General features: G+C 62.9%; 5 non-coding genes and 1 pseudogene across 5 annotated transcripts; all 6 read left to right on the top strand.

The window, feature by feature from the left end:
• LOC142866417 (5S ribosomal RNA) lies at positions 1-119 on the top strand. The gene has a single exon (XR_012916398.1). It is a non-coding gene; the product is annotated as a 5S ribosomal RNA (ribosomal RNA).
• A 3,785-nt stretch (positions 120-3,904) lies between these two features.
• LOC142866416 (5S ribosomal RNA) lies at positions 3,905-4,023 on the top strand. Its single transcript, XR_012916397.1, has one exon. It is a non-coding gene; the product is annotated as a 5S ribosomal RNA (ribosomal RNA).
• Positions 4,024-7,820: 3,797 nt separating this feature from the next.
• LOC142866529 (uncharacterized) lies at positions 7,821-7,939 on the top strand (annotated as a pseudogene).
• A 3,795-nt stretch (positions 7,940-11,734) lies between these two features.
• LOC142866447 (5S ribosomal RNA) lies at positions 11,735-11,853 on the top strand. The gene has a single exon (XR_012916428.1). It is a non-coding gene; the product is annotated as a 5S ribosomal RNA (ribosomal RNA).
• Positions 11,854-15,644: 3,791 nt separating this feature from the next.
• Positions 15,645-15,763, top strand: LOC142866415 (5S ribosomal RNA). The gene has a single exon (XR_012916396.1). It is a non-coding gene; the product is annotated as a 5S ribosomal RNA (ribosomal RNA).
• Positions 15,764-19,563: 3,800 nt separating this feature from the next.
• On the top strand, positions 19,564-19,682 carry LOC142866717 (5S ribosomal RNA). Its single transcript, XR_012916545.1, has one exon. It is a non-coding gene; the product is annotated as a 5S ribosomal RNA (ribosomal RNA).
• Positions 19,683-20,219: the final 537 nt, after the last annotated feature.

Here is a 20,219-nt window from a genome sequence, read left to right as displayed (position 1 = left end):
GTCTAGGGCCACACCACCCTGAACGCGCCCGATCTCGTCTGGTCTCGGAAGCTAAGCAGGGTCGGGCCTGGTTAGTACTTGGATGGGAGACCGCCTGGGAATACCGGGTGCCACAGGCTGCTGCTTTTTTTTTTTTTTTTTTCTTGCCTCTTGTTCTGTCCCCTTTCTGGGAGCGAGGCGGCGGCCCGGGGTGGGGGTCACCCCCACCCTCAGCGCCCGCGCGGTGCCTGGCGCCCCAGCCCGCACCGGGGGGCCTCCTCTTGTCCCAAGCCGCGACACCGCGGCCACGCGGCAGCATGCGTGGCATCTGGACTGTCAGGTCTCAGACCAAAGGTCTGCTCTGTGGGAACCGACACGCTGGAGGAAACCTTGAGAGTCTGAGAGGGGAGGGAGTTCCAGAAGAAGGCCAGGATGTCATTTTGAGGGAGTATGTGACCAGAACTCGTCCCGTTGCTTTTGGGGTTCTATGGGCTACACGCAGGAATCTTTGGTGGTGGCACCTGATGTTGGGGGATCCGTAGTCACACCCAGACCTGCTCCACAGGCCTCCTTTTACTTTTCTCTTCGGATTCATTATTTTTAAAAAGTGTCTCTTACCTCTAGGATTGCATTTTCTTTTCTCTCTCTTTTCAAGCAGATGATGGGAGTACAAGTATTCAGGTGACATGTGTTGCCCGTGCCGCCCTCCCCCCTGTGTTCTTTTTTTTTTTTTTTTTTGAGACAGAGTCTCGTTTTGCTGCCCAGGCTAGAGTGAGTGCCATGGCGTCAGCCTAGCTCACAGCAACCTCAATCTCCGGGCTCAAGCAATCCTGCTGCCTCAGCCTCCCGAGTAGTTGGGACTACAGGCATGCACCACCACGCCCGGCTGTGTTTTTCTATATATATTAGTTGGCCAATTAATTTCTTTCTATTTTTAGTAGAGACGGGGTCTCGCTCTTGCTCAGGCTGGTTTCGAACTCCTGACCTGGAGCAATCCGCCCGCCTCGGCCTCCCAGAGAGCTAGGATTACAGGCGTGAGCCACCGCGCCCGGCCCCCCCTGTGTTCTTATTCATATACCTCTCATGTTGTTCCAGCGTATTGTGGGGGTACCAATGTTAAGGTCGGGTGCCTTGCCCTCTCCAAGCCTCCCCCCTCGGGTCAGAGCTTCAAGTGCGCCCATCCCCCAGTCGGTGCGCACCCACCCCATGCCTAATGGATGTGTATGCCCCTCCCCTCCCCCCACCCGCCCGCCCGACACCCACCCGATGAAGGTGATTCCTCTCTGTCCACTTAGGCGTCCATCCGTTCGTACCAATTTGCTGGTGAGCGCGCTCACGTGGTGCTCGTGTGTCCATTCTTGGGATACCTGGCCTACTGGAACGGGTTCCAGCTCTGGCCAGGAGAACACGAGAGGCGCCCTCTCACCGCTGCTCCTCACAGCCGAATGGCACTCCGTGGTGTCCACGCGCCACATTTTATTGATGCACTCCTGGATGGATGGGCACTCGGGTCGCTTCCACGTCTTTGGGATTGTGAATTGTGCCCTAACTGTAACCCTAACCCTTACCCAGCCCGTCTCCTCTGCCCCTGCCTGACGCACTCCTCCCCGGCCAGGCCCGTCACTGTCCTGGGCCCCCGCCTGACCGGCTCCTCCCCGCCCGGCCGGTCACCGTCCTCTGCCCCTGCCTGACACGCTCCTTCCCGCCCGGCCTCTCACCGTCCTCGGCCCCTGCCTGACCGGCTCCTCCGTCGCCTGGGCCTTCCAAGGGCTTGGTGTGGATGCTGCTTCCAGGAAGCCCTCCAGAAACCCGGCAGCAGGGTGGCCGCAGCAGTCTCCAGCAGCCGTCCCTAAGTCGCGTGAGTGCGGGGGACGTGCCCCCGCTGTGCCGCGGGGGCCCAGCCTGGTGTCTTCCCTGAGGCCCTGCGGCTGCCGGCTGGGCTGCGGCTCCCCGCAAGGGGAGAGCCGCGGAGGTGGGGACCGCCTCCTGATGGGGACGTACACGCAGCTCTCCACGTCGGATTCCGGGGCTCTCTGTCCTGCCCGAAGGCCCAGCTGGCCTGCGGGTCCTTAGAGTGGCAAAAACCTCCGAAAACTGAGACTGAGGGTCCGGTGGGTGTCTGCACTTTTGTGCTGGGCACCCCAGGGAGGCCCGGGGGCTGGCTGGACAACGCGGTCTGCTCGGCCAGGGGGGGGGGGTTGGAGGAGCAACTGATGCCCTTTGCACTTTGGGTAGCAAGAGTCTGAGGTGTCTCTGAGCCCTGTGCCCTGTGGGGGCGGGGCGGGGGGGAGGAGGAGGAGGAGGAGGAGGAGGAGGAGGTGGGAAGGGCCGGGGCCTGCAGTCCTGTTCCCGGGGTGGCACGGCAAGTGGCTTCTTCCACAGGCTGCTTGGCCTGGGCTCCCTGCACCTGGGCCTTTGGAGGACCGGCCCTGTGCTTGCCAACACTTCCTGCAGGGACCCAGAGCTGGGAGGTGGCATCTCTCAGCCCTGGGTCGGGCAGAGCCCCAGCGGGCCATGCCCACAACCTCTCTCAGCACCGGTCCCCCAGAAGGCTCCTTTGGGACCAGGATTCTCTTGGGGTGACTCTTTAAGGTCTGGCCCCTGGATGGAGGGGCACCAGGAGTAGAGGAGCAGGAAGGGGAAGGGGGTGGCCATGCGAGGGGACACTTTGAGGCCAAGTCCCAGCTTCAGCCTGATCCTCCTGGGAACCCCGCTCTGAGACAAGGAGCCGGGCTTCGCATTCCCACAGCAGCCAGTCGTGGGCTGAGGACACCTGGGGCGTTGGGAACTCCCTGGCTTCTCCTTGGTTTAACATCTAGAGCTGCTTGTGAATCGCGCCACCACACACACCCGAGCGCAGGTGTCTTCCGCACAGACTGCGGGCCTCGCTCTTCTGAATGCCGCTGGCTCGCCACCCACCCACGGGTGAACCTGGTCAGGGTGCTTTCTCTCAGGGGCAGACTCTTTTCCGGGCGGGCTACCGGTGTCTCTGTTTGCTCGTTTCTTTCTTCCATTTCGGGAAAGTCTTCCTTGCTGGGTGTGGAAATCTCCTATGCCTTCCCTCGCCTATTCTGTCAGCTTTAAAATTCTCTTTCAGTTGCCACCCTCACAGATGGATTAGGAAACTCTTTCCGGTGCACTCATTAGTGAAATGACCTCCAGGAAGCTGGAATCCAATATCTAATGGCCGATTTTTAGCGAGTCCACACGCCAGGGTGGTCGGGGTCCAATGCAGCCCCGGCCAGGCCCAGGCCCCTTGGACTGGGCCACAGGAGGACACGGAGGAGGGTCCCGGCCCCCACGAAGCGGTGCCGGCAGTTCTCCACGGGCTTGGGCGTTTTCCAGAGGTAGGAGATGGAGGGGACTGATTTCTTCAGCACCCCCCAAACCACGCCACCCCACCCCACCCATGGGACACATCCCCAGAGAGAGACGCCCCATACACTGGCTGTGCCCCAGCCCTGGCCCGGGGGAATAGGCGGCAGCCCACCCACAGGGCGAGGGGGGGGCACAGCTGAAAGGGGTTGTGGGGGAGGGCGGCCCCTGGCTGGGGTCAAAGGGCGAGCGTCCCGCGCGTGCGCAGTCAGCGGCAGCGACGCGCTGGGGGTGGGCAGCGGGTAGGTGAAGGAGGCCCGGCGAGGAGACGAGGGGGGCTGGGAGGGCTCCACCTTGGCGAGTCCAGCCGTGGAGGCGCATCTTGTGTGAGTGTGAGTGAGTGTGAGTGTGTGTGTGTGTGTATAGAGAGACAGCGCCCCGCCCCGCCCCGCCCCGCCCATCACCCCCGTCCCTGGGAGCCCGCGGGACCCGGCCGGCGAACTCAACCGGCCCGGCCGGCCCGGCCCGGCGCGGGGCCTGGGGCGGGAGGCGGCGGCGGGGAAGCCCAGAGAGGCTCGGCTTCTCGAGCGGGGCAGGGGCGCCCTCCGCCGTCTAGGGCCACACCACCCTGAACGCGCCCGATCTCGTCTGGTCTCGGAAGCTAAGCAGGGTCGGGCCTGGTTAGTACTTGGATGGGAGACCGCCTGGGAATACCGGGTGCCACAGGCTGCTGCTTTTTTTTTTTTTTTTTCTTGCCTCTTGTTCTGTCCCCTTTCTGGGAGCGAGGCGGCGGCCCGGGGTGGGGGTCACCCCCACCCTCAGCGCCCGCGCGGTGCCTGGCGCCCCAGCCCGCACCGGGGGGCCTCCTCTTGTCCCAAGCCGCGACACCGCGGCCACGCGGCAGCATGCGTGGCATCTGGACTGTCAGGTCTCAGACCAAAGGTCTGCTCTGTGGGAACCGACACGCTGGAGGAAACCTTGAGAGTCTGAGAGGGGAGGGAGTTCCAGAAGAAGGCCAGGATGTCATTTTGAGGGAGTATGTGACCAGAACTCGTCCCGTTGCTTTTGGGGTTCTATGGGCTACACGCAGGAATCTTTGGTGGTGGCACCTGATGTTGGGGGATCCGGAGTCACACCCAGACCTGCTTCACAGGCCTCCTTTTACTTTTCTCTTCGGATTCATTATTTTTAAAAAGTGTCTCTTACCTCTAGGATTGCATTTTCTTTTCTCTCTCTTTTCAAGCAGATGATGGGAGTACAAGTATTCAGGTGACATGTGTTGCCCGTGCCGCCCTCCCCCCTGTATTCTTTTTTTTTTTTTTTTTTTTGAGACAGAGTCTCGTTTTGCTGCCCAGGCTAGAGTGAGTGCCATGGCGTCAGCCTAGCTCACAGCAACCTCAATCTCCGGGCTCAAGCAATCCTGCTGCCTCAGCCTCCCGAGTAGTTGGGACTACAGGCATGCACCACCACGCCCGGCTGTGTTTTTCTATATATATTAGTTGGCCAATTAATTTCTTTCTATTTTTAGTAGAGACGGGGTCTCGCTCTTGCTCAGGCTGGTTTCGAACTCCTGACCTGGAGCAATCCGCCCGCCTCGGCCTCCCAGAGAGCTAGGATTACAGGCGTGAGCCACCGCGCCCGGCCCCCCCTGTGTTCTTATTCATATACCTCTCATGTTGTTCCAGCGTATTGTGGGGGTACCAATGTTAAGGTCGGGTGCCTTGCCCTCTCCAAGCCTCCCCCCTCGGGTCAGAGCTTCAAGTGCGCCCATCCCCCAGTCGGTGCGCACCCACCCCATGCCTAATGGATGTGTATGCCCCTCCCCTCCCCCCACCCGCCCGCCCGACACCCACCCGATGAAGGTGATTCCTCTCTGTCCACTTAGGCGTCCATCCGTTCGTACCAATTTGCTGGTGAGCGCGCTCACGTGGTGCTCGTGTGTCCATTCTTGGGATACCTGGCCTACTGGAACGGGTTCCAGCTCTGGCCAGGAGAACACGAGAGGCGCCCTCTCACCGCTGCTCCTCACAGCCGAATGGCACTCCGTGGTGTCCACGCGCCACATTTTATTGATGCACTCCTGGATGGATGGGCACTCGGGTCGCTTCCACGTCTTTGGGATTGTGAATTGTGCCCTAACTGTAACCCTAACCCTTACCCAGCCCGTCTCCTCTGCCCCTGCCTGACGCACTCCTCCCCGGCCAGGCCCGTCACTGTCCTGGGCCCCCGCCTGACCGGCTCCTCCCCGCCCGGCCGGTCACCGTCCTCTGCCCCTGCCTGACACGCTCCTTCCCGCCCGGCCTCTCACCGTCCTCGGCCCCTGCCTGACCGGCTCCTCCGTCGCCTGGGCCTTCCAAGGGCTTGGTGTGGATGCTGCTTCCAGGAAGCCCTCCAGAAACCCGGCAGCAGGGTGGCCGCAGCAGTCTCCAGCAGCCGTCCCTAAGTCGCGTGAGTGCGGGGGACGTGCCCCCGCTGTGCCGCGGGGGCCCAGCCTGGTGTCTTCCCTGAGGCCCTGCGGCTGCCGGCTGGGCTGCGGCTCCCCGCAAGGGGAGAGCCGCGGAGGTGGGGACCGCCTCCTGATGGGGACGTACACGCAGCTCTCCACGTCGGATTCCGGGGCTCTCTGTCCTGCCCGAAGGCCCAGCTGGCCTGCGGGTCCTTAGAGTGGCAAAAACCTCCGAAAACTGAGACTGAGGGTCCGGTGGGTGTCTGCACTTTTGTGCTGGGCACCCCAGGGAGGCCCGGGGGCTGGCTGGACAACGCGGTCTGCTCGGCCAGGGGGGGGGGTTGGAGGAGCAACTGATGCCCTTTGCACTTTGGGTAGCAAGAGTCTGAGTTGTCTCTGAGCCCTGTGCCCTGTGGGGGCGGGGCGGGGGGGAGGAGGAGGAGGAGGAGGAGGAGGAGGAGGTGGGAAGGGCCGGGGCCTGCAGTCCTGTTCCCGGGGTGGCACGGCAAGTGGCTTCTTCCACAGGCTGCTTGGCCTGGGCTCCCTGCACCTGGGCCTTTGGAGGACCGGCCCTGTGCTTGCCAACACTTCCTGCAGGGACCCAGAGCTGGGAGGTGGCATCTCTCAGCCCTGGGTCGGGCAGAGCCCCAGCGGGCCATGCCCACAACCTCTCTCAGCACCGGTCCCCCAGAAGGCTCCTTTGGGACCAGGATTCTCTTGCGGTGACTCTTTAAGGTCTGGCCCCTGGATGGAGGGGCACCAGGAGTAGAGGAGCAGGAAGGGGAAGGGGGTGGCCATGCGAGGGGACACTTTGAGGCCAAGTCCCAGCTTCAGCCTGATCCTCCTGGGAACCCCGCTCTGAGACAAGGAGCCGGGCTTCGCATTCCCACAGCAGCCAGTCGTGGGCTGAGGACACCTGGGGCGTTGGGAACTCCCTGGCTTCTCCTTGGTTTAACATCTAGAGCTGCTTGTGAATCGCGCCGCCACACACACCCGAGCGCAGGTGTCTTCCGCACAGACTGCGGGCCTCGCTCTTCTGAATGCCGCTGGCTCGCCACCCACCCACGGGTGAACCTGGTCAGGGTGCTTTCTCTCAGGGGCAGACTCTTTTCCGGGCGGGCTACCGGTGTCTCTGCTCGTTTCTTTCTTCCATTTCGGGAAAGTCTTCCTTGCTGGGTGTGGAAATCTCCTATGCCTTCCCTCGCCTATTCTGTCAGCTTTAAAATTCTCTTTCAGTTGCCACCCTCACAGATGGATTAGGAAACTCTTTCCGGTGCACTCATTAGTGAAATGACCTCCAGGAAGCTGGAATCCAATATCTAATGGCCGATTTTTAGCGAGTCCACACGCCAGGGTGGTCGGGGTCCAATGCAGCCCCGGCCAGGCCCAGGCCCCTTGGACTGGGCCACAGGAGGACACGGAGGAGGGTCCCGGCCCCCACGAAGCGGTGCCGGCAGTTCTCCACGGGCTTGGGCGTTTTCCAGAGGTAGGAGATGGAGGGGACTGATTTCTTCAGCACCCCCCAAACCACGCCACCCCACCCCACCCATGGGACACATCCCCAGAGAGAGACGCCCCATACACTGGCTGTGCCCCAGCCCTGGCCCGGGGGAATAGGCGGCAGCCCACCCACAGGGCGAGGGGGGGGCACAGCTGAAAGGGGTTGTGGGGGAGGGCGGCCCCTGGCTGGGGTCAAAGGGCGAGCGTCCCGCGCGTGCGCAGTCAGCGGCAGCGACGCGCTGGGGGTGGGCAGCGGGTAGGTGAAGGAGGCCGGGCGAGGAGACGAGGGGGGCTGGGAGGGCTCCACCTTGGCGAGTCCAGCCGTGGAGGCGCATCTTGTGTGAGTGTGAGTGAGTGTGAGTGTGTGTGTGTGTGTATAGAGAGACAGCCCCCCACCCCGCCCCGCCCCGCCCCGCCCCGCCCATCACCCCCGTCCCTGGGAGCCCGCGGGACCTGGCCGGCGAACTCAACCGGCCCGGCCCGGCCCGGCCCGGCCCGGCGCGGGGCCTGGGGCGGGAGGCGGCGGCGGGGAAGCCCAGAGAGGCTCGGCTTCTCGAGCGGGGCAGGGGCGCCCTCCGCCGTCTAGGGCCACACCACCCTGAACGCGCCCGATCTCGTCTGGTCTCGGAAGCTAAGCAGGGTCTGGCCTGGTTAGTACTTGGATGGGAGACCGCCTGGGAATACCGGGTGCCACAGGCTGCTGCTTTTTTTTTTTTTTTTTCTTGCCTCTTGTTCTGTCCCCTTTCTGGGAGCGAGGCGGCGGCCCGGGGTGGGGGTCACCCCCACCCTCAGCGCCCGCGCGGTGCCTGGCGCCCCAGCCCGCACCGGGGGGCCTCCTCTTGTCCCAAGCCGCGACACCGCGGCCACGCGGCAGCATGCGTGGCATCTGGACTGTCAGGTCTCAGACCAAAGGTCTGCTCTGTGGGAACCGACACGCTGGAGGAAACCTTGAGAGTCTGAGAGGGGAGGGAGTTCCAGAAGAAGGCCAGGATGTCATTTTGAGGGAGTATGTGACCAGAACTCGTCCCGTTGCTTTTGGGGTTCTATGGGCTACACGCAGGAATCTTTGGTGGTGGCACCTGATGTTGGGGGATCCGGAGTCACACCCAGACCTGCTCCACAGGCCTCCTTTTACTTTTCTCTTCGGATTCATTATTTTTAAAAAGTGTCTCTTACCTCTAGGATTGCATTTTCTTTTCTCTCTCTTTTCAAGCAGATGATGGGAGTACAAGTATTCAGGTGACATGTGTTGCCCGTGCCGCCCTCCCCCCTGTGTTCTTTTTTTTTTTTTTTTTTGAGACAGAGTCTCGTTTTGCTGCCCAGGCTAGAGTGAGTGCCATGGCGTCAGCCTAGCTCACAGCAACCTCAATCTCCGGGCTCAAGCAATCCTGCTGCCTCAGCCTCCCGAGTAGTTGGGACTACAGGCATGCACCACCACGCCCGGCTGTGTTTTTCTATATATATTAGTTGGCCAATTAATTTCTTTCTATTTTTAGTAGAGACGGGGTCTCGCTCTTGCTCAGGCTGGTTTCGAACTCCTGACCTGGAGCAATCCGCCCGCCTCGGCCTCCCAGAGAGCTAGGATTACAGGCGTGAGCCACCGCGCCCGGCCCCCCCTGTGTTCTTATTCATATACCTCTCATGTTGTTCCAGCGTATTGTGGGGGTACCAATGTTAAGGTCGGGTGCCTTGCCCTCTCCAAGCCTCCCCCCTCGGGTCAGAGCTTCAAGTGCGCCCATCCCCCAGTCGGTGCGCACCCACCCCATGCCTAATGGATGTGTATGCCCCTCCCCTCCCCCCACCCGCCCGCCCGACACCCACCCGATGAAGGTGATTCCTCTCTGTCCACTTAGGCGTCCATCCGTTCGTACCAATTTGCTGGTGAGCGCGCTCACGTGGTGCTCGTGTGTCCATTCTTGGGATACCTGGCCTACTGGAACGGGTTCCAGCTCTGGCCAGGAGAACACGAGAGGCGCCCTCTCACCGCTGCTCCTCACAGCCGAATGGCACTCCGTGGTGTCCACGCGCCACATTTTATTGATGCACTCCTGGATGGATGGGCACTCGGGTCGCTTCCACGTCTTTGGGATTGTGAATTGTGCCCTAACTGTAACCCTAACCCTTACCCAGCCCGTCTCCTCTGCCCCTGCCTGACGCACTCCTCCCCGGCCAGGCCCGTCACTGTCCTGGGCCCCCGCCTGACCGGCTCCTCCCCGCCCGGCCGGTCACCGTCCTCTGCCCCTGCCTGACACGCTCCTTCCCGCCCGGCCTCTCACCGTCCTCGGCCCCTGCCTGACCGGCTCCTCCGTCGCCTGGGCCTTCCAAGGGCTTGGTGTGGATGCTGCTTCCAGGAAGCCCTCCAGAAACCCGGCAGCAGGGTGGCCGCAGCAGTCTCCAGCAGCCGTCCCTAAGTCGCGTGAGTGCGGGGGACGTGCCCCCGCTGTGCCGCGGGGGCCCAGCCTGGTGTCTTCCCTGAGGCCCTGCGGCTGCCGGCTGGGCTGCGGCTCCCCGCAAGGGGAGAGCCGCGGAGGTGGGGACCGCCTCCTGATGGGGACGTACACGCAGCTCTCCACGTCGGATTCCGGGGCTCTCTGTCCTGCCCGAAGGCCCAGCTGGCCTGCGGGTCCTTAGAGTGGCAAAAACCTCCGAAAACTGAGACTGAGGGTCCGGTGGGTGTCTGCACTTTTGTGCTGGGCACCCCAGGGAGGCCCGGGGGCTGGCTGGACAACGCGGTCTGCTCGGCCAGGGGGGGGGGGTTGGAGGAGCAACTGATGCCCTTTGCACTTTGGGTAGCAAGAGTCTGAGGTGTCTCTGAGCCCTGTGCCCTGTGGGGGCGGGGCGGGGGGGAGGAGGAGGAGGAGGAGGAGGAGGAGGAGGTGGGAAGGGCCGGGGCCTGCAGTCCTGTTCCCGGGGTGGCACGGCAAGTGGCTTCTTCCACAGGCTGCTTGGCCTGGGCTCCCTGCACCTGGGCCTTTGGAGGACCGGCCCTGTGCTTGCCAACACTTCCTGCAGGGACCCAGAGCTGGGAGGTGGCATCTCTCAGCCCTGGGTCGGGCAGAGCCCCAGCGGGCCATGCCCACAACCTCTCTCAGCACCGGTCCCCCAGAAGGCTCCTTTGGGACCAGGATTCTCTTGGGGTGACTCTTTAAGGTCTGGCCCCTGGATGGAGGGGCACCAGGAGTAGAGGAGCAGGAAGGGGAAGGGGGTGGCCATGCGAGGGGACACTTTGAGGCCAAGTCCCAGCTTCAGCCTGATCCTCCTGGGAACCCCGCTCTGAGACAAGGAGCCGGGCTTCGCATTCCCACAGCAGCCAGTCGTGGGCTGAGGACACCTGGGGCGTTGGGAACTCCCTGGCTTCTCCTTGGTTTAACATCTAGAGCTGCTTGTGAATCGCGCCACCACACACACCCGAGCGCAGGTGTCTTCCGCACAGACTGCGGGCCTCGCTCTTCTGAATGCCGCTGGCTCGCCACCCACCCACGGGTGAACCTGGTCAGGGTGCTTTCTCTCAGGGGCAGACTCTTTTCCGGGCGGGCTACCGGTGTCTCTGTTTGCTCGTTTCTTTCTTCCATTTCGGGAAAGTCTTCCTTGCTGGGTGTGGAAATCTCCTATGCCTTCCCTCGCCTATTCTGTCAGCTTTAAAATTCTCTTTCAGTTGCCACCCTCACAGATGGATTAGGAAACTCTTTCCGGTGCACTCATTAGTGAAATGACCTCCAGGAAGCTGGAATCCAATATCTAATGGCCGATTTTTAGCGAGTCCACACGCCAGGGTGGTCGGGGTCCAATGCAGCCCCGGCCAGGCCCAGGCCCCTTGGACTGGGCCACAGGAGGACACGGAGGAGGGTCCCGGCCCCCACGAAGCGGTGCCGGCAGTTCTCCACGGGCTTGGGCGTTTTCCAGAGGTAGGAGATGGAGGGGACTGATTTCTTCAGCACCCCCCAAACCACGCCACCCCACCCCACCCATGGGACACATCCCCAGAGAGAGACGCCCCATACACTGGCTGTGCCCCAGCCCTGGCCCGGGGGAATAGGCGGCAGCCCACCCACAGGGCGAGGGGGGGGCACAGCTGAAAGGGGTTGTGGGGGAGGGCGGCCCCTGGCTGGGGTCAAAGGGCGAGCGTCCCGCGCGTGCGCAGTCAGCGGCAGCGACGCGCTGGGGGTGGGCAGCGGGTAGGTGAAGGAGGCCGGGCGAGGAGACGAGGGGGGCTGGGAGGGCTCCACCTTGGCGAGTCCAGCCGTGGAGGCGCATCTTGTGTGAGTGTGAGTGAGTGTGAGTGTGTGTGTGTGTGTATAGAGAGACAGCCCCCCACCCCGCCCCGCCCCGCCCCGCCCCGCCCATCACCCCCGTCGCTGGGAGCCCGCGGGACCCGGCCGGCGAACTCAACCGGCCCGGCCCGGCCCGGCCCGGCGCGGGGCCTGGGGCGGGAGGCGGCGGCGGGGAAGCCCAGAGAGGCTCGGCTTCTCGAGCGGGGCAGGGGCGCCCTCCGCCGTCTAGGGCCACACCACCCTGAACGCCCCCGATCTCGTCTGGTCTCGGAAGCTAAGCAGGGTCGGGCCTGGTTAGTACTTGGATGGGAGACCGCCTGGGAATACCGGGTGCCACAGGCTGCTGCTTTTTTTTTTTTTTTTTCTTGCCTCTTGTTCTGTCCCCTTTCTGGGAGCGAGGCGGCGGCCCGGGGTGGGGGTCACCCCCACCCTCAGCGCCCGCGCGGTGCCTGGCGCCCCAGCCCGCACCGGGGGGCCTCCTCTTGTCCCAAGCCGCGACACCGCGGCCACGCGGCAGCATGCGTGGCATCTGGACTGTCAGGTCTCAGACCAAAGGTCTGCTCTGTGGGAACCGACACGCTGGAGGAAACCTTGAGAGTCTGAGAGGGGAGGGAGTTCCAGAAGAAGGCCAGGATGTCATTTTGAGGGAGTATGTGACCAGAACTCGTCCCGTTGCTTTTGGGGTTCTATGGGCTACACGCAGGAATCTTTGGTGGTGGCACCTGATGTTGGGGGATCCGGAGTCACACCCAGACCTGCTCCACAGGCCTCCTTTTACTTTTCTCTTCGGATTCATTATTTTTAAAAAGTGTCTCTTACCTCTAGGATTGCATTTTCTTTTCTCTCTCTTTTCAAGCAGATGATGGGAGTACAAGTATTCAGGTGACATGTGTTGCCCGTGCCGCCCTCCCCCCTGTGTTCTTTTTTTTTTTTTTTTTTTGAGACAGAGTCTCGTTTTGCTGCCCAGGCTAGAGTGAGTGCCATGGCGTCAGCCTAGCTCACAGCAACCTCAATCTCCGGGCTCAAGCAATCCTGCTGCCTCAGCCTCCCGAGTAGTTGGGACTACAGGCATGCACCACCACGCCCGGCTGTGTTTTTCTATATATATTAGTTGGCCAATTAATTTCTTTCTATTTTTAGTAGAGACGGGGTCTCGCTCTTGCTCAGGCTGGTTTCGAACTCCTGACCTGGAGCAATCCGCCCGTCTCGGCCTCCCAGAGAGCTAGGATTACAGGCGTGAGCCACCGCGCCCGGCCCCCCCTGTGTTCTTATTCATATACCTCTCATGTTGTTCCAGCGTATTGTGGGGGTACCAATGTTAAGGTCGGGTGCCTTGCCCTCTCCAAGCCTCCCCCCTCGGGTCAGAGCTTCAAGTGCGCCCATCCCCCAGTCGGTGCGCACCCACCCCATGCCTAATGGATGTGTATGCCCCTCCCCTCCCCCCACCCGCCCGCCCGACACCCACCCGATGAAGGTGATTCCTCTCTGTCCACTTAGGCGTCCATCCGTTCGTACCAATTTGCTGGTGAGCGCGCTCACGTGGTGCTCGTGTGTCCATTCTTGGGATACCTGGCCTACTGGAACGGGTTCCAGCTCTGGCCAGGAGAACACGAGAGGCGCCCTCTCACCGCTGCTCCTCACAGCCGAATGGCACTCCGTGGTGTCCACGCGCCACATTTTATTGATGCACTCCTGGATGGATGGGCACTCGGGTCGCTTCCACGTCTTTGGGATTGTGAATTGTGCCCTAACTGTAACCCTAACCCTTACCCAGCCCGTCTCCTCTGCCCCTGCCTGACGCACTCCTCCCCGGCCAGGCCCGTCACTGTCCTGGGCCCCCGCCTGACCGGCTCCTCCCCGCCCGGCCGGTCACCGTCCTCTGCCCCTGCCTGACACGCTCCTTCCCGCCCGGCCTCTCACCGTCCTCGGCCCCTGCCTGACCGGCTCCTCCGTCGCCTGGGCCTTCCAAGGGCTTGGTGTGGATGCTGCTTCCAGGAAGCCCTCCAGAAACCCGGCAGCAGGGTGGCCGCAGCAGTCTCCAGCAGCCGTCCCTAAGTCGCGTGAGTGCGGGGGACGTGCCCCCGCTGTGCCGCGGGGGCCCAGCCTGGTGTCTTCCCTGAGGCCCTGCGGCTGCCGGCTGGGCTGCGGCTCCCCGCAAGGGGAGAGCCGCGGAGGTGGGGACCGCCTCCTGATGGGGACGTACACGCAGCTCTCCACGTCGGATTCCGGGGCTCTCTGTCCTGCCCGAAGGCCCAGCTGGCCTGCGGGTCCTTAGAGTGGCAAAAACCTCCGAAAACTGAGACTGAGGGTCCGGTGGGTGTCTGCACTTTTGTGCTGGGCACCCCAGGGAGGCCCGGGGGCTGGCTGGACAACGCGGTCTGCTCGGCCAGGGGGGGGGGTTGGAGGAGCAACTGATGCCCTTTGCACTTTGGGTAGCAAGAGTCTGAGGTGTCTCTGAGCCCTGTGCCCTGTGGGGGCGGGGCGGGGGGGAGGAGGAGGAGGAGGAGGAGGAGGAGGAGGTGGGAAGGGCCGGGGCCTGCAGTCCTGTTCCCGGGGTGGCACGGCAAGTGGCTTCTTCCACAGGCTGCTTGGCCTGGGCTCCCTGCACCTGGGCCTTTGGAGGACCGGCCCTGTGCTTGCCAACACTTCCTGCAGGGACCCAGAGCTGGGAGGTGGCATCTCTCAGCCCTGGGTCGGGCAGAGCCCCAGCGGGCCATGCCCACAACCTCTCTCAGCACCGGTCCCCCAGAAGGCTCCTTTGGGACCAGGATTCTCTTGCGGTGACTCTTTAAGGTCTGGCCCCTGGATGGAGGGGCACCAGGAGTAGAGGAGCAGGAAGGGGAAGGGGGTGGCCATGCGAGGGGACACTTTGAGGCCAAGTCCCAGCTTCAGCCTGATCCTCCTGGGAACCCCGCTCTGAGACAAGGAGCCGGGCTTCGCATTCCCACAGCAGCCAGTCGTGGGCTGAGGACACCTGGGGCGTTGGGAACTCCCTGGCTTCTCCTTGGTTTAACATCTAGAGCTGCTTGTGAATCGCGCCGCCACACACACCCGAGCGCAGGTGTCTTCCGCACAGACTGCGGGCCTCGCTCTTCTGAATGCCGCTGGCTCGCCACCCACCCACGGGTGAACCTGGTCAGGGTGCTTTCTCTCAGGGGCAGACTCTTTTCCGGGCGGGCTACCGGTGTCTCTGCTCGTTTCTTTCTTCCATTTCGGGAAAGTCTTCCTTGCTGGGTGTGGAAATCTCCTATGCCTTCCCTCGCCTATTCTGTCAGCTTTAAAATTCTCTTTCAGTTGCCACCCTCACAGATGGATTAGGAAACTCTTTCCGGTGCACTCATTAGTGAAATGACCTCCAGGAAGCTGGAATCCAATATCTAATGGCCGATTTTTAGCGAGTCCACACGCCAGGGTGGTCGGGGTCCAATGCAGCCCCGGCCAGGCCCAGGCCCCTTGGACTGGGCCACAGGAGGACACGGAGGAGGGTCCCGGCCCCCACGAAGCGGTGCCGGCAGTTCTCCACGGGCTTGGGCGTTTTCCAGAGGTAGGAGATGGAGGGGACTGATTTCTTCAGCACCCCCCAAACCACGCCACCCCACCCCACCCATGGGACACATCCCCAGAGAGAGACGCCCCATACACTGGCTGTGCCCCAGCCCTGGCCCGGGGGAATAGGCGGCAGCCCACCCACAGGGCGAGGGGGGGGCACAGCTGAAAGGGGTTGTGGGGGAGGGCGGCCCCTGGCTGGGGTCAAAGGGCGAGCGTCCCGCGCGTGCGCAGTCAGCGGCAGCGACGCGCTGGGGGTGGGCAGCGGGTAGGTGAAGGAGGCCGGGCGAGGAGACGAGGGGGGCTGGGAGGGCTCCACCTTGGCGAGTCCAGCCGTGGAGGCGCATCTTGTGTGAGTGTGAGTGAGTGTGAGTGTGTGTGTGTGTGTATAGAGAGACAGCCCCCCACCCCGCCCCGCCCCGCCCCGCCCCGCCCATCACCCCCGTCGCTGGGAGCCCGCGGGACCCGGCCGGCGAACTCAACCGGCCCGGCCCGGCCCGGCCCGGCGCGGGGCCTGGGGCGGGAGGCGGCGGCGGGGAAGCCCAGAGAGGCTCGGCTTCTCGAGCGGGGCAGGGGCGCCCTCCGCCGTCTAGGGCCACACCACCCTGAACGCGCCCGATCTCGTCTGGTCTCGGAAGCTAAGCAGGGTCGGGCCTGGTTAGTACTTGGATGGGAGACCGCCTGGGAATACCGGGTGCCACAGGCTGCTGCTTTTTTTTTTTTTTTTTTCTTGCCTCTTGTTCTGTCCCCTTTCTGGGAGCGAGGCGGCGGCCCGGGGTGGGGGTCACCCCCACCCTCAGCGCCCGCGCGGTGCCTGGCGCCCCAGCCCGCACCGGGGGGCCTCCTCTTGTCCCAAGCCGCGACACCGCGGCCACGCGGCAGCATGCGTGGCATCTGGACTGTCAGGTCTCAGACCAAAGGTCTGCTCTGTGGGAACCGACACGCTGGAGGAAACCTTGAGAGTCTGAGAGGGGAGGGAGTTCCAGAAGAAGGCCAGGATGTCATTTTGAGGGAGTATGTGACCAGAACTCGTCCCGTTGCTTTTGGGGTTCTATGGGCTACACGCAGGAATCTTTGGTGGTGGCACCTGATGTTGGGGGATCCGGAGTCACACCCAGACCTGCTCCACAGGCCTCCTTTTACTTTTCTCTTCGGATTCATTATTTTTAAAAAGTGTCTCTTACCTCTAGGATTGCATTTTCTTTTCTCTCTCTTTTGAAGCAGATGATGGGAGTACAAGTATTCAGGTGACATGTGTTGCCCGTGCCGCCCTCCCCCCTGTGTTCTTTTTTTTTTTTTTTTTTGAGACAGAGTCTCGTTTTGCTGCCCAGGCTAGAGTGAGTGCCATGGCGTCAGCCTAGCTCACAGCAACCTCAATCTCCGGGCTCAAGCAATCCTGCTGCCTCAGCCTCCCGAGTAGTTGGGACTACAGGCATGCACCACCACGCCCGGCTGTGTTTTTCTATATATATTAGTTGGCCAATTAATTTCTTTCTATTTTTAGTAGAGACGGGGTCTCGCTCTTGCTCAGGCTGGTTTCGAACTCCTGACCTGGAGCAATCCGCCCGCCTCGGCCTCCCAGAGAGCTAGGATTACAGGCGTGAGCCACCGCGCCCGGCCCCCCCTGTGTTCTTATTCATATACCTCTCATGTTGTTCCAGCGTATTGTGGGGGTACCAATGTTAAGGTCGGGTGCCTTGCCCTCTCCAAGCCTCCCCCCTCGGGTCAGAGCTTCAAGTGCGCCCATCCCCCAGTCGGTGCGCACCCACCCCATGCCTAATGGATGTGTATGCCCCTCCCCTCCCCCCACCCGCCCGCCCGACACCCACCCGATGAAGGTGATTCCTCTCTGTCCACTTAGGCGTCCATCCGTTCGTACCAATTTGCTGGTGAGCGCGCTCACGTGGTGCTCGTGTGTCCATTCTTGGGATACCTGGCCTACTGGAACGGGTTCCAGCTCTGGCCAGGAGAACACGAGAGGCGCCCTCTCACCGCTGCTCCTCACAGCCGAATGGCACTCCGTGGTGTCCACGCGCCACATTTTATTGATGCACTCCTGGATGGATGGGCACTCGGGTCGCTTCCACGTCTTTGGGATTGTGAATTGTGCCCTAACTGTAACCCTAACCCTTACCCAGCCCGTCTCCTCTGCCCCTGCCTGACGCACTCCTCCCCGGCCAGGCCCGTCACTGTCCTGGGCCCCCGCCTGACCGGCTCCTCCCCGCCCGGCCGGTCACCGTCCTCTGCCCCTGCCTGACACGCTCCTTCCCGCCCGGCCTCTCACCGTCCTCGGCCCCTGCCTGACCGGCTCCTCCGTCGCCTGGGCCTTCCAAGGGCTTGGTGTGGATGCTGCTTTCAGGAAGCCCTCCAGAAACCCGGCAGCAGGGTGGCCGCAGCAGTCTCCAGCAGCCGTCCCTAAGTCGCGTGAGTGCGGGGGACGTGCCCCCGCTGTGCCGCGGGGGCCCAGCCTGGTGTCTTCCCTGAGGCCCTGCGGCTGCCGGCTGGGCTGCGGCTCCCCGCAAGGGGAGAGCCGCGGAGGTGGGGACCGCCTCCTGATGGGGACGTACACGCAGCTCTCCACGTCGGATTCCGGGGCTCTCTGTCCTGCCCGAAGGCCCAGCTGGCCTGCGGGTCCTTAGAGTGGCAAAAACCTCCGAAAACTGAGACTGAGGGTCCGGTGGGTGTCTGCACTTTTGTGCTGGGCACCCCAGGGAGGCCCGGGGGCTGGCTGGACAACGCGGTCTGCTCGGCCGGGGGGGGGGGTTGGAGGAGCAACTGATGCCCTTTGCACTTTGGGTAGCAAGAGTCTGAGGTGTCTCTGAGCCCTGTGCCCTGTGGGGGCGGGGCGGGGGGGAGGAGGAGGAGGAGGAGGAGGAGGAGGAGGTGGGAAGGGCCGGGGCCTGCAGTCCTGTTCCCGGGGTGGCACGGCAAGTGGCTTCTTCCACAGGCTGCTTGGCCTGGGCTCCCTGCACCTGGGCCTTTGGAGGACCGGCCCTGTGCTTGCCAACACTTCCTGCAGGGACCCAGAGCTGGGAGGTGGCATCTCTCAGCCCTGGGTCGGGCAGAGCCCCAGCGGGCCATGCCCACAACCTCTCTCAGCACCGGTCCCCCAGAAGGCTCCTTTGGGACCAGGATTCTCTTGCGGTGACTCTTTAAGGTCTGGCCCCTGGATGGAGGGGCACCAGGAGTAGAGGAGCAGGAAGGGGAAGGGGGTGGCCATGCGAGGGGACACTTTGAGGCCAAGTCCCAGCTTCAGCCTGATCCTCCTGGGAACCCCGCTCTGAGACAAGGAGCCGGGCTTCGCATTCCCACAGCAGCCAGTCGTGGGCTGAGGACACCTGGGGCGTTGGGAACTCCCTGGCTTCTCCTTGGTTTAACATCTAGAGCTGCTTGTGAATCGCGCCACCACACACACCCGAGCGCAGGTGTCTTCCGCACAGACTGCGGGCCTCGCTCTTCTGAATGCCGCTGGCTCGCCACCCACCCACGGGTGAACCTGGTCAGGGTGCTTTCTCTCAGGGGCAGACTCTTTTCCGGGCGGGCTACCGGTGTCTCTGTTTGCTCGTTTCTTTCTTCCATTTCGGGAAAGTCTTCCTTGCTGGGTGTGGAAATCTCCTATGCCTTCCCTCGCCTATTCTGTCAGCTTTAAAATTCTCTTTCAGTTGCCACCCTCACAGATGGATTAGGAAACTCTTTCCGGTGCACTCATTAGTGAAATGACCTCCAGGAAGCTGGAATCCAATATCTAATGGCCGATTTTTAGCGAGTCCACACGCCAGGGTGGTCGGGGTCCAATGCAGCCCCGGCCAGGCCCAGGCCCCTTGGACTGGGCCACAGGAGGACACGGAGGAGGGTCCCGGCCCCCACGAAGCGGTGCCGGCAGTTCTCCACGGGCTTGGGCGTTTTCCAGAGGTAGGAGATGGAGGGGACTGATTTCTTCAGCACCCCCCAAACCACGCCACCCCACCCCACCCATGGGACACATCCCCAGAGAGAGACGCCCCATACACTGGCTGTGCCCCAGCCCTGGCCCGGGGGAATAGGCGGCAGCCCACCCACAGGGCGAGGGGGGGGCACAGCTGAAAGGGGTTGTGGGGGAGGGCGGCCCCTGGCTGGGGTCAAAGGGCGAGCGTCCCGCGCGTGCGCAGTCAGCGGCAGCGACGCGCTGGGGGTGGGCAGCGGGTAGGTGAAGGAGGCCGGGCGAGGAGACGAGGGGGGCTGGGAGGGCTCCACCTTGGCGAGTCCAGCCGTGGAGGCGCATCTTGTGTGAGTGTGAGTGAGTGTGAGTGTGTGTGTGTGTGTATAGAGAGACAGCCCCCCACCCCGCCCCGCCCCGCCCCGCCCCGCCCATCACCCCCGTCCCTGGGAGCCCGCGGGACCCGGCCGGCGAACTCAACCGGCCCGGCCCGGCCCGGCCCGGCCCGGCGCGGGGCCTGGGGCGGGAGGCGGCGGCGGGGAAGCCCAGAGAGGCTCGGCTTCTCGAGCGGGGCAGGGGCGCCCTCCGCCGTCTAGGGCCACACCACCCTGAACGCGCCCGATCTCGTCTGGTCTCGGAAGCTAAGCAGGGTCGGGCCTGGTTAGTACTTGGATGGGAGACCGCCTGGGAATACCGGGTGCCACAGGCTGCTGCTTTTTTTTTTTTTTTTTCTTGCCTCTTGTTCTGTCCCCTTTCTGGGAGCGAGGCGGCGGCCCGGGGTGGGGGTCACCCCCACCCTCAGCGCCCGCGCGGTGCCTGGCGCCCCAGCCCGCACCGGGGGGCCTCCTCTTGTCCCAAGCCGCGACACCGCGGCCACGCGGCAGCATGCGTGGCATCTGGACTGTCAGGTCTCAGACCAAAGGTCTGCTCTGTGGGAACCGACACGCTGGAGGAAACCTTGAGAGTCTGAGAGGGGAGGGAGTTCCAGAAGAAGGCCAGGATGTCATTTTGAGGGAGTATGTGACCAGAACTCGTCCCGTTGCTTTTGGGGTTCTATGGGCTACACGCAGGAATCTTTGGTGGTGGCACCTGATGTTGGGGGATCCGGAGTCACACCCAGACCTGCTCCACAGGCCTCCTTTTACTTTTCTCTTCGGATTCATTATTTTTAAAAAGTGTCTCTTACCTCTAGGATTGCATTTTCTTTTCTCTCTCTTTTCAAGCAGATGATGGGAGTACAAGTATT

Source organism: Microcebus murinus, unplaced genomic scaffold, assembly GCF_040939455.1.
Source record: "Microcebus murinus isolate Inina unplaced genomic scaffold, M.murinus_Inina_mat1.0 scaf006_hap2_Mmur4.0, whole genome shotgun sequence".
Classification (NCBI taxonomy): domain Eukaryota; kingdom Metazoa; phylum Chordata; class Mammalia; order Primates; family Cheirogaleidae; genus Microcebus; species Microcebus murinus.
Note: the sequence above shows the minus strand (reverse complement) of the source record. Positions and strands in the feature narration are given on the sequence as shown.